This window comes from Caretta caretta, chromosome 8, assembly GCF_965140235.1.
Source record: "Caretta caretta isolate rCarCar2 chromosome 8, rCarCar1.hap1, whole genome shotgun sequence".
In the NCBI taxonomy this organism is placed as follows: Eukaryota; Metazoa; Chordata; order Testudines; family Cheloniidae; genus Caretta; species Caretta caretta.
The window spans coordinates 85,621,535-85,638,039 of record NC_134213.1 but is presented as its reverse complement, the minus strand read 5'-3'; the positions used below and the strand labels follow the sequence as shown (position 1 = coordinate 85,638,039).

The 16,505-nt window shown below is 42.1% G+C and overlaps 1 long non-coding RNA gene across 1 annotated transcript; it reads right to left on the bottom strand.

Moving 5' to 3' along the window:
* Positions 1-231: 231 nt before the first annotated feature.
* On the bottom strand, positions 232-16,505 carry LOC125641361 (uncharacterized). The gene is made up of 4 exons (XR_007358032.2): positions 16,287-16,505; positions 15,783-15,937; positions 12,061-12,123; positions 232-781 (listed from the first exon to the last, which is right to left on the bottom strand). It is a non-coding gene; the product is annotated as an uncharacterized LOC125641361 (long non-coding RNA).

Genomic DNA, 16,505 nt, shown 5'->3' with positions numbered 1-16,505 from the left:
ACATCTGCATCTCTTAAGATTATTTCACATTCAGCAAGAATTTTTTGTGACAAAAGTGGCTCCATTATCCAACAAGAGAGGCAGTTCTGAACAGTTTAAATTCCCAAAGATTTTATATCTTATAACAATTCTTATATGATAAATGGTGCAACAATAAAACTCCAAAACATGAAGCATAGGGCGAGCTATTGTGAAAAAAAATCTCCTAAACAGACACAATAAATTATATAGAACCATAAAACATTTGAGGGCAATATCCTCACCATTAGTCAATATCACTTCATCTACCACTATTACATCCATCTTGGATAGAATACAGGATAAGGTACAGAAACAGGTACTTGGTATGGAATCTGGCAACCATGAGGCTAGCCCCATGGCACATTCACCAGACTGATGATTGGACTTAGATATTGATCAGTTAGCATCCCTCAATATTTACGTCAGTGTCTTTGGGGTGCTTCTTTCTCCAGATGGACAAACTTGAGTGTTAGTGGATTGTTCTGGTGATCTGTCCACTTGTGCACTTCTGGTTTCAGGTTCCATGGTCTCATTTTAGCAATCACATCTTTTCAACAGCTCATATGAATCTCACATCAGTCTGATCAGCAGTTTCCATGTGTACAGGATCAACATCTTTATTTCTCAGATACCATCAGATGATGTATTTGATTTTCACTCCTGATCTTAGAATCACTGGAGGCTGAAGTCCTGTCCTCATTTTGATCTTACTGCACTAGTTTGTCCTGTTCTGTGTCTTTCCTCCATGGTGGTTTAGCAGCTGGAATTATATCAAAGGGGAAGAAGACACAGAAAAATAAAAGACTGAAATGAAGAACTAACATCCTTTTTCATCTTCTACCTCTACTTCATAGACTTGCATTATCCCCTTTCCTTTTAAGTAGTACATTAATTTTTTTCTTCCCAATAGGATCTTAAATAGCCTGGTCCCTCTCTTAGACAGATTCCTGACAAGTATCCTTTCACTTGGTAAGAGGGTGATTCTTATCAAAAGTAGGTGATTTCTGAGAATATTTTGATGCCAGTTCATAGGTAAAAAACTTGTTTTGGTCCTCAGGTGCAGATTCAAAGTTTTTAAGTAAATGTGATGTCAATGGGCAAACGTGAAAATCTTCCAAATAATAAATAGAAAGGTGAGATTCCTGTAGCTTCATCATGTCATGTATAAATATAGGGATAGATTACTCTAAGGAAGTTCTAGTTTGATTTGTTTTTTTCTAGCAAGGCCCTCACCATAGCCAGAAGAGTTTAGCTTAACCTTTCTACTTGCCCATTTCCCCATGAGTGGTGAGGGGTTATCTGAGGTGTTTCAATTTTGCAGTAGTGCTCTAACTTTCCGAATATATGTTCAAACTCTGCACTTTGGTCATGATGAATCCTTTTGGGGAAACCAATTTTAAAAACTGTAGTTGAAGATCTTGTCTACCACAATCTTGCCTGACTTACTGGTGGTAAAGTAAGTATGGACAGACCTAGCAAAGTAATGGTAAAGTAAAGATGTAAGACGTTTATTGATACAAACTCAAAGGGCTCAGCTGTAATGGTGCAGACTGCTGAGGTTTCTTTTGCTTAACACATGAACAGACTCTGGTGACAATGTTCAATGTCCCTCATCATCTGCAGTCAATGGAACTGACCTCTTGTGAGACTGATTATTTGCTCTACTCCGAGATGTCCCATCTCTTCATGTCGTTCTTAACATACTTGCTTTTGGGATTTTCCATGTAATACCAGTTGATTTCTTGACTTGGCTTTCTGAGGAAATAGACTATCTTTATCCAAATGCAACAGATGCCATTCACGCAACAAGGTAGAGAACTTACCATTCTCCCATGTGTAGAAAGAATAGTAAATATGGCAGGCGACCAGCTTGGCTTAACAGTGAAATCCTTGCTGATCTTAAACACAAAGAAGAGGTTTACAAGAAGTGGAAGATTGGACAAATGACCAGGGATGAGTATATAAATATTGCTCAGGCATGTAGGAATGAAATCAGGAAGGCTAAATCACACCTGGAGTTGCAGCTAGCGAGGGATGTTAAGAGTAACAAGAAGGATTTCTTCAGGTATGTTGGCAATAAGAAGAAAGCCAAGGAAAGTGTGGGCCCCTTACTGAATGAGGGAGGCAACCTAGTGACAGAGGATGTGGAAAAAGCTAATGTACTCAATGCTTTTTTTGCCTCTGTCTTCACGAACAAGGTCACCTCCCAGACTACTGCACTGGGCAGCACAGCATGGGGAGGAGGTGGCCAGCCCTCTGTGAAGGAAGAAGTAGTTCGGGACTATTTAGAAAAACTGGACGTGCACAAGTCCATGGGGCCGGATGCGTTGCATCCGAGAGTGCTAAAGGAATTGGCGGATGTGATTGCAGAGCCATTGGCCATTATCTTTGAAAACTCATGGCGATCGGGGGAAGTCCCGGAAGACTGGAAAAAGGCTAATGTACTGCCAATCTTTAAAAAAGGGAAGAAGGAGGATCCTGGGAACTACAGGCCAGTCAGCCTCACCTCAGTCCCCGGAAAAATCATGGAGCATGTCCTCAAGGAATCAATTCTGAAGCACTTAGACGAGAGGAAAGTGATCAGGAACAGTCAGCATGGATTCACCAACGGAAAGTCATGCTTGACTAATCTAATTGCCTTCTATGATGAGATAACTGGTTCTGTGGATGAAGGGAAAGCAGTGGACGTGTTATTCCTCGACTTTAGCAAAGCTTTTGACACGGTCTCCCACAGTATTCTTGTCAGCAAGTTAAAGAAGTATGGGCTGGATGGATGCACTACAAGGTGGGTAGAAAGTTGGCTAGATTGTCAGGCTCAACGGCTAGATTGTCAGGCTCAATGGCTCCATGTCTAGTTGGCAGCTGGTATCTAGCGGAGTGCCCCAAGGGTCGGTCCTGGGGCCGGTTTTGTTCAATATCTTCATTAATGATCTGGAGGATGGTGTGGATTGCACCCTCAGCAAGTTTGCGGATGATACTAAACTGGGAGGAGTGGTAGATATGCTGGAGGGTAGGGATAGGATACAGAGGGACCTAGACAAATTGGAGGATTGGGCCAAAAGAAATCTGATGAGGTGCAACAAGGACAAGTGCAGAGTCCTGCACTTAGGACGGAAGAATCCAATGCACCGCTACAGACTAGGGACCGAATGGCTCGGCAGAAGTTCTGCAGAAAAGGACCTAGGGGTTACAGTGGACGAGAAGCTGGATATGAGTCAGCAGTGTGCCCTTGTTGCCAAGAAGGCCAATGGCATTTTGGGATGTATAAGGAAGGGCATTGCCAGCAGATCGAGGGACGTGATCGTTCCCCTCTATTTGACACTGGTGAGGCCTCATCTGGAGTACTGTGTCCAGTTTTGGGCCCCACACTACAAGAAGGATGTGGAGAAATTGGAGAGAGTCCAGCGAAAGGCAACAAAAATGATTAGAGGTCTGGAACACACGACTTATGAGGAGAGGCTGAGGGAACTGGGATTGTTTAGTCTATGGAAGAGAAGAATGAGGGGGGATTTGATAGCTGCTTTTAACTACCTGAAAGGTGGATCCAAAGAGGATGGATCTAGACTATTCTCAGTGATAGCAGATGACAGGACAAGGAGTAATCGTCTCAAGTTGCAGAGGGGGAGATTTAGGTTGGATATTAGGAAAAACGTTTTCACTAGGAGGGTGGTGAAACACTGGAATGCGTTACCTAGGGAGGTGGTGGAATCCCCTTCCTTAGAAGTTTTTAAGGTCAGGCTTGACAAAGCCCTGGCTGGGATGATTTAGTTGGGATTGGTCCTGCTTTGGGCAAGGGGTTGGACTAGATGGCCTCCAGAGGTCCCTTCCAACTCTTTCATTCTATGATTCTATGATTCTCTTGGCTATTAGGCTTGTGCCTCAAGGACTTATGAATAATTTTAGCAGGAGCCGGAACTTGGTTTTGGGCTACGAAAATGTGTTCTCATGGAATAGGACTTAGACTAGATGTAATGTCCATGGAGAAGCCTTCTACCATGAAAGGGGTGGTAGTAATAGCTGCTAAGATAACTTGCCATCTCCTTCTACCTCCAAGAACTATAAGACATCATTAACATAATCTTTGCTTATCTCCTGTGTGTATTGTGTCATTTCTCCATATTAAGAGGCATTCTGGATCATAGAATCATAGAATCATAGAATATAAGGGTTGGAAGGGACCCCAGAAGGTCATCTAGTCCAACCCCCTGCTCAAAGCAGGACCAATTCCCAGTTAAATCATCCCAGCCAGGGCTTTGTCAAGCCTGACCTTAAAAACCTCTAAGGAAGGAGATTCTACCACCTCCCTAGGTAACGCATTCCAGTGTTTCACCACCCTCTTAGTGAAAAAGTTTTTCCTAATATCCAATCTAAACCTCCCCCACTGCAGCTTGAGACCATTACTCCTCGTTCTGTCATCTGATACCATTGAGAACAGTCTAGAGCCATCCTCTTTGGAACCCCCTTTCAGGTAGTTGAAAGCAGCTATCAAATCCCCCCTCATTCTTCTCTTCTGCAGGCTAAACAATCCCAGCTCCCTCAGCCTCTCCTCATAACTCATGTGTTCCAGACCCCTAATCATTTTTGTTGCCCTTCGCTGGACTCTCTCCAATTTCTCCACATCCTTCTTGAAGTGTGGGGCCCAAAACTGGACACAGTACTCCAGATGAGGCCTCACCAATGTCGAATAGAGGGGAACAATCACGTCCCTCGATCTGCTCGCTATGCCCCTACTTATACATCCCAAAATGCCATTGGCCTTCTTGGCAACAAGGGCACACTGCTGACTCATATCCAGCTTCTCGTCCACTGTCACCCCTAGGTCCTTTTCCGCAGAACTGCTGCCTAGCCATTCGGTCCGTAGTCTGTAGCTGTGCATTGGGTTCTTCCGTCCTAAGTGCAGGACCCTGCACTTATCCTTATTGAACCTCATCAGATTTCTTTTGGCCCAATCCTCCAATTTGTCTAGGTCCTTCTGTATCCTATCTCTCCCCTCCAGCGTATCTACCACTCCTCCCAGTTTAGTATCATCCGCAAATTTGCTGAGAGTGCAATCCACACCATCCTCCAGATCATTTATGAAGATATTGAACAAAACCGGCCCCAGGACCGACCCTTGGGGCACTCCACTTGATACCGGCTGCCAACTAGACATGGAGCCATTGATAACTACCCGTTGAGCCCGACAATCTAGCCAGCTTTCTACCCCCAGGATAAAGCATCTGCCTCCACATTAGATTTCCCCTGGAAAATATTTCACTTTGAAATTAGTCAGCTAACTCTGCAACCCACCAGTGTGCTGTGGCATTCAGCCTTGCAGAGGTGAGAAATGTAGGTTAAAAGCTTATCACTATAACTGTGCAGGATTTTGCTTAGTAGAGGTAATCAACAAAATGTCAGTTACAGTCCTTTTCAGAGTTAGACACTCCACTTTTCCTAAGTGAAGGTGGTAATTTTTAGCTGGTATTCTTTATCCATAACCAATAACAAGTACCTCAAAGTGGACTATGGAACTTTTAGTGCTCAGTAGCAGGGCCCACGCATCCAGTTAGTGTGTGGCAAGCTGGTGCACTGTAGATTTATAACCTGGCTTCCTGTGCATGAAGTCTCCATGTAGACACGCTCTTAGTTTACTTTCCTGACTTTGATATAAGAATTAAGACTGTATCTAAGCCCTTATTGGAAATATCTACATGTAGGATAAAGAGTAAGGCAAATTTGGAATAGGCTATTATTGGTGGCCATCCTAGGCAATCAATCAGCTGCTTTAAAACTCTTTGGTGTTGCTCAGTCCAGGTATCTGTCCAGACCCTGTTCCTTGTTCTTTTGGCTGTTCAAATTTATCTTTTAACTCCAGCAAGCTAGACAATTCCTGCTCTTCACTATTTAAATATATAACAAACCACTTAACTAAAGTAAAACTTCTTTTAGCAGAAATTGTACTGTACCTTGGCCCAGAAATGCTTTGAGTTTTCTCTTAAATACTCATCCTTTACCTGTTAGAGGAGTCCTCCTACATCCATATGAAGGACCTCTAACTCTCTACCAGTCATACTGCTTGCAAACAATTATCTTTTCCCTTATGCGTCTAGAGAAAACTTTTTATTTTCAAAATCACTTTTCTGTTTGCAACACCTTCTGGCAGCTTTTTCAGGAATAAGCTGTACCAACCAGGTTAGTCTTAGAGGTCAGATCACTTCAGTTCAGCCTCCACTGGCTGGCTTGCTGAATGTCACACTCCCAGACCAGGGCTAGTTTAAAAGTGGGGGTTCATTCAACTTAGAATCCCAAAACAAACACATACAGCGTGCGCAAGGCCCTCTGCTTTTGAATCCTTCCCAGCATACATTACTTTCTCCTGCTATTACCACACCCTATTCCCCATAACTGTCCTCTTTGACACCCTCTGTGGACCACCAATCATTAAAGGGACAGAGCACAGGTCAATCTAAGCCTGACATTCCCTTATGAATGCTATATATACATTTTTTAAAAAATCCTCATTCCCCTAGGGTGAAACCCTGCTCCTCTCCCATTCCTCTCTGTCCAACACATGCAAAGGAATCAGTCTATGAGAAGCCAGGGAGAGACTACAATGAGGGACTTGGCAGCTCCTTGCTCATCATTAATCTTGGCTCCCAGCCAGCCCACTGCAGTAGTGTTAAGGGGTGGTAGGCAGCCCAAGGGCATGTATGGGCTATTGGCCACTGTCAAGGTTCCTCCCCCACTCTGAACTCTAGGGTACAGATGTGGGGACCTGCATGAAAAACCTCCTACGCTTATCTTTACCAGCTTAGGTCAAAACTTTCCCAAGGTACAAAATATTCCACCCGTTATCCTTGGAATGGCCGCTACCACCACCAAACTAATACTGGTTACTGGGGAAGAGCTGTTTGGACACGTCTTTCCCCCCAAAATACTTCCCAAAACCTTGCACCCCACTTCCTGGACAAGGTTTGGTAAAAAGCCTCACCAATTTGCCTAGGTGACTACAGACCCAGACCCTTGGATCTTAAGAACAATGAACAATCCTCCCAACACTTGCACCCCCCCTCTCCTGGGAAATGTTGGATAAAAAGCCTCACCAATTTGCATAGGTGACCACAGACCCAAACCCTTGGATCTGAGAACAATGAAAAAGCATTCAGTTTTTTACAAGAAGACTTTTAATAAAAAACAGAAGTAAATAGAAATAAAGAAATCCCCCCTGTAAAATCAGGATGGTAGATATCTTACAGGGTAATTAGATTCCAAAACATAGAGAACCCCTCTAGGCAAAACCTTAAGTTACAAAAAAGATACACAGACAGAAATAGTTATTCTATTCAGCACAATTCTTTTCTCAGCCATTTAAAGAAATCATAATCTAACACATACCTAGCTAGATTACTTACTAAAAGTTCTAAGACTCCATTCCTGGTCTATCCCTGGCAGAAACCAGCATACCGACAGACACAGACCCTTTGTTTCTCTCCCTCCTCCCAGCTTTTGAAAGTATCTTGTCTCCTCATTGGTCATTTTGGTCAGGTGCCATCGAGGTTACCTTTAGCTTCTTAACCCTTTACAGGTGAGAGGAGCTTTCCCCTGGCCAGGAGGGATTTCAAAGGGGTTTACCCTTCCCTTTATATTTATGACAGCCACAAAACACATGTTGCAGAAGGAGTGGGTGGTTGCAAACCACAGTTGCTACTACAGCCCACGTTCAGCAGTTGGGAGCTTGACAGGACCAGAGTCCTCTTTAAAGACTGGAAGAAGGGGAAGTACCAAGGCCAGAGGCAGCTTCTGGGCAACGAAAGTACTGGCAAGAGAAGTGCCGCTTCCCTTCCCCAGGTCCAGTGCAGGTAGAATGAGCAGTAATTGGCTTAATCTTCACTAAAGAAGATTTACATTAAATATTAAGAAAAATAACTGATAGTTAAGAACTGGAATTGGTTGCCAACGGAGGATGTGGAGTCCTTGTCATTGGAGGTTTTTAAGAACAGGCTGGACAAACCCTTGTCAGGGATAGTCTATGTCTATGTATACTTGGTCTTGCCTCAGTGCAGGAGACTGGACTAGATGACCTAATGCAGTCCCTTCCAAACATTTCTATGATTCTATGGCACTAATGTAAGACAGCAACAGCCTATGTAGACTTCTCTTCCTGTTAGCACACTCCTTTAGTAGAATCCTGTTCCCATTCAGTACCGCTCCTATGCTATTACTCCACTTTCCATGCCTCAAACATCAAAGGAGTAGTCCACAAGTCCCATCAGCTACTTTCTGCCCCTTCTCCTAGACACTGTAGGACAGCTCCTGGACCTCAGTCCTGGGCATGGATCCTCTCCCAGAGGAGTCAGCAGATGAGAGACACTGGGAGGAACCCTTCTTCTGAACTGCTGGCTTCATTTCCTTCCCCAAGTGGAGCTTGTTCCTACAGATAGGGTCTGATACCAGGAAGAAAAGGACTCAGGTGGAAGAAAGAAAAAAGATTCAATTAAAAAAAAACATTTAAATAAAAACCTTCAATTACTTTTACCCAGAAACCTCGAGCTTGTACTGTGCTCACACAGTGCACTGCTTATAACTGGATGCATTGAGAATATGCCTTACACTTACAGCTATCTTCTGACATTAAATCAGATCCAAGGATAAATATCTCAACTTATTATTTCAGAAATCCTAGCTCCAAAACACCCATCACAGCTAATCCATTTCAGGCAGAAGCTTGAGTGAACAGTGAGGCTTTACATTAGGCCCTGAAGATTAAACTCTGGGCTCTGGAAGTTGGTAAATCAGATTTCATAGTCAGACATAGCTGTAAGTGTAAGAAAACCCTGTTACAAGCCATCAGATGTTTAAAGCCAGGCCCTGTTAGCAAGAGCACGGCTGCTTACCTTAATCATGGGAACAGTGCACAGAAGAAAAACATGCAGCTAAACCCTAAATCATGCAGACTTTGCAGATTAAAAAAGTGATCAAGGTTTAAATTGCCATTGGAAGCAGATAGGGAGGTAGTATATACTTTAGAGCATTTAAGTAATGTGTACCCTATGGCCAACCCTGCTAACACTTTGAGCCAGTGTTTTCTGTATCATGAAGACTTCAGGTGCAGTCCTATGGGATTCATGTTACAGTAATTCAGTCTGGATCTCAAAGGTGTAGATGACCCTGTAAGATCCACATCTGACAGAAAAGGTTGTAATAAATGCAGAAACTATTAATATTAAAGTCACTTCCAGCCTCTGGGCACACTTCCAGTTATTCCAGTAAGCACAGATCCAGCAATATCCCTAAACTGTGAACCTGATTTACACAGGAAAGACACACCTGCAATAAAGGGGAAGGCACCATTCTTGCCCCGCTTTCCAGAAACTTATCCATCCAACCAGCATCAGCTCAGTGTTATCTGAGTTAAGTTTAAATCATCGTCCTCTCTTCCAAATTCTAACTTGTACAGGCATCAGGAAAGAACCATCCAGTTCTAATGAAAAGGCACTATAGCTGAAGCGTGGAACATGAGAAAAAGTGCAAGCAAAGGGCCCTATGGCGGACAAGCAGAGTTCTGGATCACAGTTACCACGGGCTGGATGCATGAATGGATTGTCATCAAAACTTAAGAACTCTTTAACTTTACTTTTCAAATGTAACAAACTTTATTACAGCAGAAACTGCCAAGAGGGACTTCTGATAGAGTGAAATACCACTTAGATTGAAGAGGCCTAAACCTGAACGAATCTGATACAGAAACAATAAAAAACAAAAATAGACCCTGGTGATCCACAGTGCTATTTCCATATAGTCAAGTTACAGGACAGGACCTTGCTGCATTGTCGAACTATCGAAGTGGTTCAGGAATTTGAACTGGAGCCATGAACCCTTTTTTTTTGGTATTGGTGTTTAGATACTATATGTTCCATGCCTGTCCTTTTTGTATTAAGAGGGATATGCAAAATGTTTTGGTGAGTACAACACATATGGGGAAATAGGCTTCTGAGCCCGAGCTTTCACTTTATCCATTGACCCACACCATGGGGGAATCCCCTCTGTATTCTAAGGTGAACATTTTACTGAGGGCCTGTCTACGCACAAAAAACGTAATGCTTTAACTATATTAGTATAGTTCAAGTGGTACAACAATTATACCAGTATAAAATATGTTTATACTCATATGGGAAGGGGAATCAGCTATACACCAGTATAAGGCATGTTTATACCAGTATAATTGTGTGCATATTAGGGATTGAACCAGTATAACTTTATTGGAAAAAAATCATACCCCTAACCAACAGTTATACCATTGCAAAAGCTGTGTATGGAGCAGACATCTGTCAGCATTAGTGAATGGGGAACATTTAACTTTCGTTGTGGGTGGGGCTTTTTGTGTCATGGTTATACACAACTCTGTTGTTCCCTATTTGGCAATCCATACAGTATGTATTTGTGCCCTTAGATATCAATCCTGCTCCCACTGAATTAATCAGTATCAGGCTCTTAGGCTGCAAGCTTCACAAGAGACAGTGACTTAGTTCTCTCTCTCAAAGTTGCTTTGGTATTGTAAAGCACCCTGCACATTAATGGCACTGTATTAATAACAATACTTAGCACTAACACAGTGCCATACTTCTGTAGCTCAAAGAACTTTACAAAGGAGCATCCCCATTTTTTGTATCGCTGACCCCACACAGGTCATGAAAATCACAGAATTGGCTTAAGAATCATGAGATTTATAAAATGAATTTTGCATTCTTTTTATTTGCCTTCTGGTTTCTGAATCTGTAGGGTGCATTTGCTTATGTTTAAGCTTCTTTCTGCAACCATGAGGGTTAGAATATGGGTTTTTTTAAAATGAAAGTTGAGATTCTTGTGCAGTCTCTCGATTCCAACAGTTGGGGCCTTAAAAAAATACTTCAAATATTGCAAGACTTACCAGAAAGTTGCCAGAAGTGGTGACACTGCATTTTACAGGTGGAGAAACTAAGAAACCAGAGAGGTCACATGACCTGCCCCCAAAACAATCACAGAGCAAGTCAGCAACAGAGCTGGGAAAGAACCCAGAACTGTTGACTCCATCTTGTGCCCTATCCACTGATCTGCACCGCCTCCCTATTAGGCTGACTTAAATTCCTCTTCTGCATGAAAACTGCATATTCCTCACTTAATACAACGCCCCCTCTGACTTTTCCCCACCCCGCTCTAACAGTTTCTCCCTGTTCGGTATATATATTACCATATGTCAGCTATAACTGTTTTGGATATTGTGATCTAAGTTTGTTTTTTTAAAGCCCTCCCACAACATCTCAGCAGGAACTAGCCCCCACCCCCAAACAATGATAAACAGCTGCCATCACAAACCACACTAACATTATTTCCCAAGTTGTCCCCTTGGGAAAGAGCTCCTACCCTCATCCAGACAAACCCTGTTACCAAAGTACAATCAGCTTAGAACAAGTAACAATATGCCAGCATGTAAAAGAAGTGATGATTTTTTTTCCTGGTTTAAATTAAGCCATTGCTTTTAAGAAAGTTGTTATATTAAAACTGCACGAGAAACTGTTTTGAGTTTTAAAACAAGTTAGTAGGTCAGCCAAGAAAACTATTAACTTGAAAATATCATTAGAAATGTAATTCAAACAGCATGCAAGATTTAGTTTGCTGAGCATAAGAGCCGCTAACAGCCATGCATTCTGTACATTCAGAAGCAATCAGTGGAAATGCTAGCAATATGGAAACAGGAACTTTAAAGGTAGTGTGGCAAAGAGCAATTGACTAGTTATAAATAAATACTACTGCTTTCTCTGCTGCACATGTTTCAGTTAAACCTTTTAGGGTGGACAGAACCTTCCAAAACTATTTTTACACTTGCTGTGTGTGAGTCAACAAGTTAGCCCTGTTTCTTCAGAGTTCAAAACCAAAACAAATCTTGTTATTTAACAATTATATGGGAAGGGAAGGGGGGAAACAATTATTCCATATGCAATGGAACACACACATTAAATTCATAACACAGAAATACAATGTAAAAGTTGAGTGACTCCAAAAATACGTATGGGGTACACTCACCAGAGGGTGTGAGGTGTCCTCTTTGGAAGTACTTTTCTTTCTCCTCTGTCCCCCTTTCTGTTACTGGTGAAAGAAGATGACAAGGTAGATGTAGCTGTCATCACTGCAATCACTGGAGCTTTAATCCATTTTATAGTACCATTTTGTATCAAAACTTAAATCAATTACTAGCTTATAACATATCATTTTATCCCATTAGTACCTCTCAGGACCATATGGGAAATTGTTTACAATCCCTCTCTAATGAATGCTGCACTTTTATGAATCGCCAGATCCTAAAACAGAGCTTAATCCTGTGAGGCCTTTGGTGTCCTCATCTCCCCTATAGAAGCTGAGTGTTTGCAAGACATTGCAAGACAGAGGCCTTTGAGAAAGACTCATGGGGGCCAAGAGCAGTTTTTTTCTTCATTATAAATTATGTGCTCATATCTAGTGCAGAATAAAAAAAAAATCTGTTTCCATAAAACATCAGGTTTTACATTTGTCAGTTTTCCAGTTCTTCTATTGACAGTGCACTTGATTAGTACATCTGTTTCTTTTCTTTAGATCTTTGTTAGTGGAAATACTGATTTTTATTAAAATGCCCATGATATGACTTCAAGGACATACATTTTTATATTAATATGGTATGTACAGTGGTATAGTATACTGTTTTAATGTTTTATTATTAATTATAGTTTGTAAAGTGAATTTGGATCTTTCAGGATTAGAAGTATTATAAAATGTAAAATAATGCAGCAGTATTAAACTCTGAAACTCGACGGTAAATCTATGGGGGAAATTACCTTTTAAACTACATAGTATGATCTTCAAATTGTCTAGGAGGAGTTTGTCCAGATATCTTTGTAATACATTGAAATGCTCGAAAATACAGTCTATGAAATTAATCTCTGTTTATATGTGTGAAGTTATAAATTTCTTATCATTATAGCTTGTCATTACTTTCAGAAAGAGTAACTGACACATGCAACTGGAGACAATAGTATTAAAGCTTTCAGAATGGACATCTACTTCTGTAAACTCAAATGCCAGAAGAACCATTCAATATTAATATTGCATTATAATGGTTAAAAGGTTTTGAGTGCCATAAGAGATTTCACAACACAGAACATCTGTGGGCTTAATAGTAAAAATTCTTCACGAACTATTGAAATGCTTACTCAAAAATTGTCTTAAGGAATTGTAGCTGTATAAAGTATAAACAAACAAACAAATAAAAACAACAAACAAAAAACAGAAGGGGGGAGAGAGACTTTTGAGGTTATCATTTGGAGCAAATTATACATCAGACCTTCCCCTGAGACTACTTAGATTCTTTTCCAAATGGTAAAAACTTGGGCTCATTCAGGCAGCAAAATTGAAAGAGATCACCAGCAAAGCCCAGCCAAACCAGCAGAAATGAGAATTTGGGAGTTCATGAAATGAAAATTGATCCAAGACAGGAAATTGACTTGGGCAGATGTGTAGAAAATGATGGCAACCAGAAACTGCATTATACAGTGCATTATAAAACAATCTCTTCCTTTCCCTCCCCAAGCCAGCTGCAGATGCGTAGATTTCTGGGAGGGCAATAACCCTACAGTAATGTGCATCTGTAAAGTAACAGGGCAAAGAAAGCTTGGGTAGTACTGGGAAAGATCAGAGCAAGACAAAGGCAGATGCAGTACAGTACAGATGTGTTTTGATCCCAAATTTAGGACCAAATTCTGCCATGCTTATTCCGCAAGTATTCCCATGGTAAGAGGATTGCTTGTGGGAATAAAGGTATCAGAATCAGGCTTTTAGTCAATTTATTTCTCTGACCAGAGAGTCCACCTCTGCAACCAGCAAATGAAAATGGAGCCAAGCAAAAGGCTTTACTAAGGCCCACACAGGGCCATGCCTTAACATTGCTCTGCAAGTCAGTAAGGACTTTCCCGCTCCTTCTGCAGCCTGCACTAGGGCTAGCCAGATCACAGTTCTGGGGCTTGGGGAGCACAGAGACAGTGTGCAGATCCTCCTCTGTAGGAGTGAGTCAGTGAGGAGTAAGACAAGCCATAGCTCTTGTCATATCTCAAGCAAGGAGAACTGGCTAGCAATGTGGCAGGGCATATGCTGCACCCCATAAAGTAGTGTCACAAATTACTGAACCTTGATCCCAGCAGAAGATGATAGGGAGTGATGCTTCCCCTGGGCAATATGCACTTAGCGGCAACTAACTTTGCTGCAGAAATACGATCACCAGGGAAAGCCTGCAGCTCAGAAGATCAGTAATCTAGAGAGAATGAGACTAGGCTTTAAAAGTCATTTGGACATGGATTAAAGTTTCTATGGGCCTGCAGCCAATGATAGATTTAAATGTAATATGAATGTTAAGAAAACTATGTGATACTTAAAACTCATCAGGCTGAAAGTCTGTTTACGAGCATGCTTTAAAAGGAAGGAAGAAGGCAGTTCTGCAGTAAATTTGAAGTTTTCTGAAGCAGGACAAAACAACCAATAGCCACAGCCAGTTCTGACAGACAAAAAGATGCTGATGTAGTTTTAAAAAAAGCCAGATTTAATTAAAAATAACTCTGTACATATGGGGGACAAGGTCTCGTTCTCGCTGAAATCCCGTAATGATCGCTTATATATTACAAAGGCACTCTTTCAGATTCTGAATCCAAGATAATTGATTACATAGGGCTATCCATCAGTTGAATTCACAGATGATGGATAATATTGTGCTTAAGCATACATGGTGCTGTATTATTAATTAATGATTATGCTCAAAAGTCTCCCAGGTGCTTTAACAGAGCAAACAAAGATGGGGTCCCTGACCAAGTTCGTAACCAGATGATGCTTTCACAACGTGATGCAAGAGAAGCCGTGGTTCCTTTTCCTAGACTCTTAAAAGCTTAATGACAGCATCCTTCATCTCTGCCAGGTACCATGGGGTCACCATTCCCTTCCTCAGCTTTATAGGCCAGGAATCCTTGGGGCTAGAGCTATGGTTCCACTAGAGAGTTTACAGCAGCGCAACTGCACCAATGCAGCTGCGCTGCTGTAAACTCTCTAATGTAGCCGCTCTAAGCCCGCGGGGGAGAGCTCTCCCACCATCTTAACTACTCCAGCCCACATGAGCAGTGGCAGCTATGTCAGCAGGAGGAACTCTCCTGCCGACATAGCACTGTCCATCCTGGTGCTTATGTCGGTGTAACTTATGTCGCTCAGTGGGGTGGCTTATTCACCGCCCTGAGTGACATAAATTATGCCGACGTAAACTGTAGTGTAGACATAGCCTGAGTAATCCCAGGGATCCTCTCGTACAGATCTCCTCTGTTCCACTGGAAAGAGGAAGGGGCAGAAACCTCTACAGCAAGTCCTTGCTGCCCTCCTAGGTCTCCACATGGGATGTGGGCATGTTAAGGATCTAAGTCATGTCCCCACTTGCCCTAAAGAGTAGTGGGAAACTGCCTTAAGAAGAAGTACTGGGGGCAGCATAGCCAGGGAAGCCCTAGCTGGCTCCAGAGCAGAGTTTTCTTTGTCCTAAGCCCCCACTTGCATGTGGGGGAATTTAGGCCTCAGTCCTTTCTCTCCTTGTTTGTAGCATTCATGGATCCTTTTCTGGGCTTGTGATTCTACTTCTACAATTCTGTGGTTAAAGGGACACTGGCAACTTGTTTGTGCTTCTAAACTCACCGATTTGAAAGAACACTCTTTTCTGGGTAGGTTCCGTTTCATAAGGGTTTCCAGCTCACCTTTTTCTGTTTAAAAGGATCATTAGTGCAGACCCAAGAGCATCACCAACAGACTGACACCTGTCTGCCTGCCCCTCTCCCTTTCCTCTCCGCATGCATGGCTGCCTGCTGCTTCTTCAGTTTCAGTTTGCCTGCTTCTGTTACTGGTAAACACCCTGTTGGAAAGATAAGAAACAACAGACACCTGACTCCCTCATAGAAGCACATGGCAATGATGATGTCATCATACAGGCAACTGACCAACAACACAATAATGTTGCTGACTATGCACAATGTAAGCAATTTTTTTTAAAAAAATGCTCTACTTTCTTTCAGTTAAAATAACTTAGGAGTTGCCTGGAAGAGATAAGCACATTTTCAGATGGAGGTGTGCCTTTCAAGTTGGAACGGTCTTTTAAAATGAGAAATGGTGTAAATGTGAATTAAGAGCCTCTGTGTGGCACACAAATGAGGGCAGAGTAACGCTGCATTTTTGATAATCAAATCGTATCAGAACATACTCACTCTTTTTCCGATAAAATGTTTCTTGCTGACATCTTTTACTGCCTATTTCGAAATCCCATTTACAAGAATACTAGAAATCTCTGTGGTCACTGCTTCTCCAGCCTAACCCATACCAGATTGCAGGGATGCTCAGCTCCGTGTCTTCCAGCCATTAGTGATTCTTCTCACTGAATAAACTCCTGGTTTCCGTAGTAACTCTTGCCCAGGCACTCCTGCTGC